The sequence below is a fragment of the Urocitellus parryii genome, chromosome 11 (genome assembly GCF_045843805.1).
Source record: "Urocitellus parryii isolate mUroPar1 chromosome 11, mUroPar1.hap1, whole genome shotgun sequence".
Classification (NCBI taxonomy): Eukaryota; Metazoa; Chordata; class Mammalia; order Rodentia; family Sciuridae; genus Urocitellus; species Urocitellus parryii.
In genome coordinates this window covers 3,869,978-3,872,928 of record NC_135541.1, presented here as the reverse complement: position 1 = coordinate 3,872,928, position 2,951 = coordinate 3,869,978, and positions in this window count along the sequence as shown.

Here is a 2,951-nt window from a genome sequence, read left to right as displayed (position 1 = left end):
TGCTGTGCCACAGACCTACCATCCCAGCCTCTGGTGGTGAGGTTTAAAAAGTCATCTGATGGGGTTAGTTTATCCTTTTGTTTACATGGTGATATAGTGACTAAGGCAGCACGTTTTGATGGTAGGATACAGGCATGTGCCACTACACCAGGCCTCTGAGCAGTGTACCTTTTGAAGGAGTTGAGTGACCAAGTCTTCCTTTGAGGTTGGGGTAGTTTCCATTTGGGCTCCTGGGAGAGAAGTAGGTGAGGTCCTGGTATAGGGGCTAGCCCAGTCTCTGGCATGCAAGAGATGGTCCGAACTCCTAGTGTGTGGCCTGACTAGGTTATGAGCTAGGCGGCAGACTCTGAATTATGTCCCTCACAGTTGTGTTGAAGTATACGGACACTGCTTGCCCATCTTGCCTCCATTTACACCTGTGGAGGATGATGCAGAACCCCTTCTCATAGGTAGCACCCTGGATCCCAAGAGGCTGCTGTGTCACGTCTGTGTGCGCTTATGAAATTGTGCCCTGTTACAGATGGTTTCCACCCAACTCGTCTATTTATACATGAACTCTGTCATTAAAGATTTTTGAGAACATGAATGTAACTGTGTGATTTTATTATGTAAATAAGCCATTTTATTCCAGGTAGTTAAGTGCCTATAAGGTACTGTGGCAAAAAATGGAAGGAACTTAATGAGTTAGGATGCCAAAGCAGAAGACTGTCCGCCACCCAGCAGGTTCCTGTGCTCACTTTCTGTCAGTGTTGCCTGGGGTTCATCTTAGTCTTACTGTGTGGGCCCCTTTGTAAGTTAAGGGAGCCACATCCCTTCTGGGCTGCCTTGGAAAGTGCTGGAGAGAACAAGCAGCAGCCCAGCATGGGCGGGGGGCGGGGGCATACCTGTAATCCCAGCAGCTCAGGAGCCTAAGGCAGGAGGATCATGAGTTCAAAGCCAGCCTCAGCAATTTAAGTGAGACCCTGTCTCAAAAAGACTTTAAAAAAGGGGTGGGGTGGGGTGGGGATGTGGCTCAGTGGTTAAGTGCCCCTAGGTTTAATTCCCAGCACGAAGAAAAAAAAAAGCAAGACGTGAACACGGGTCTGCTGGTGGAGGTGCAGCATGAGTTCTGCTCATAAGTCTCCCCTCCTAGGCTGGGTGGGCGAGAGAAGGAGACAGTGACAATCTCTGCCGCAGGAGAGGCCCACGTGACCTGCAGGGCCCCCCTCAAGAAGGCTTTTGCCAGGGAGGGACCTGCAGGACCCTCTCAGGAAGTCCTTTGCCAGGGAGGGGCAGGAGGCTGAAAGGAGGCTTGTGCCACAGGCCTAGTCCGCTCACACCAGGCGCTGGGTAAAGCGGTCTTGAGATCCACAAATAGAGCTGAGCTGGGCAACCCAAGGTTGCCATGGTTACCGGCCCTGATGCCACCACCTTGGTGGCTCAACTGAATGTGGCTTGGCTTTTTCTATTGCTTTGAAGCTCCCATAGTCTGATCTGTGACCAGGCTAAGACTGTCCCTGCTTCGCAGAAGCCACTCAACTTTCAGGCCTTTCTCACCAAGGAATCTAGCAGAGGGATTGCTGCAGACTTGGGTTCGCAGGACTAAGTCCTCCATGGCTCTGTTCCCAGGAAGAAGGGAAGGCTCTGTTCCGGGGGTGACTGGGCTTGGCAATGGAAAGTTCAAGGGGGAGAAACCAACATGGAAAGTGCAAGCCATGGTTCTGAAGCAGTACGTTAAACATACAATGCCCAAGAGACCAGTGTTGGAGGGAAGCAAATTGGCAGGGCTGAGGGCTCTGGGGTTTTCTGTGCAGACAGATTCAGCTAGAGAAATTAAGATTGGAGCTCCTGCTGGGAGAGTCCTTCACAGCCAGGACTGCAGCTGGGCAGAGGGACAGAGACTCAAGTGGCTGATCAGAGAGGCCTGTGGTGTAGGCAAGTGGTTGGAGGGCCAGGCAGAGTGCTACCATCCTGGAGGTCAAGCATGAACTCAGTCTTGACAAAACATGGGCCACCATCTCGAAACTGGCTCACCCTTCGTCCTGGGAGCAGTGAGTGCATTTTCTCCCTCTTTGGTTTGTCTGGAAAGAAAGATTGAAGATGTGGAGCAAGAAGCAGAAGCTGTGCAGGTCTTGAAGGGACCACCAAGACCCCATGCCCCCATGCTTAATTAGCCTAGACCCTTACAAACTACTCTGTAGAACTGGGGGGTGCAGTGCGGTGGTAGAGGGGTTGCCTACCCTGTGCGAGGTCCTGGGTTCCATCCCAGCACTACAAACACACACACAAAAAAAAAAAAAAAGAAAAAAAAAAGAAAAGACGCTTTGCCTGCTGAAACAGCTTGTTCTCATTAACCAATGACTTCAGAGCATAGAGGTCAAAGGCCTCCCAGCCCAGAAATTTCAAATCTCAGCTATCAGCTCTGATTTGGAAAGCAGAATGAGAAGGTGCCTCAGAACCTCCAATCTGTCACATTTTGCAGACTGTCACATTTTGTGCATTAAAATTGGGCCCCCAAGTTCACTTTCAACATGTGCCATGACATATTTGGGGAGTGAGGGTCAGGAGTCATGTCCTTGGAATCCAATAGCATCCCTTCAATGCATGTTTGGGGCCCTGGCCTGGGAAGCAACCTGATCCCAGCCCAAGAGAGTTGGGCCTGGGGCACACAGGCCACTGACTTCTCCACTAGTATCCAAATCAGAGCCTCTGTTTCAACCTTTCCCTGCCCCCTGCCCTGTGGCATGGCCAAGACAGATTTATGAAGCAATCGCAGAGAATCCCTCCCAGTGCTACACGGGCCCCTCATCCCAAGCGGGGTCCAAGCTTCTGGCGCTCCCTTTGTCTCACCCACAGGCAGAACTCAGGCTGTCCAGACTGGGCCCTGCTGGGGGTCCAGAAGACCAACTGAGTTGTGTGATCCATGTTGGCAGCTAGTCACATCAACACCTGAGCCCTACGATGTCCAGTCG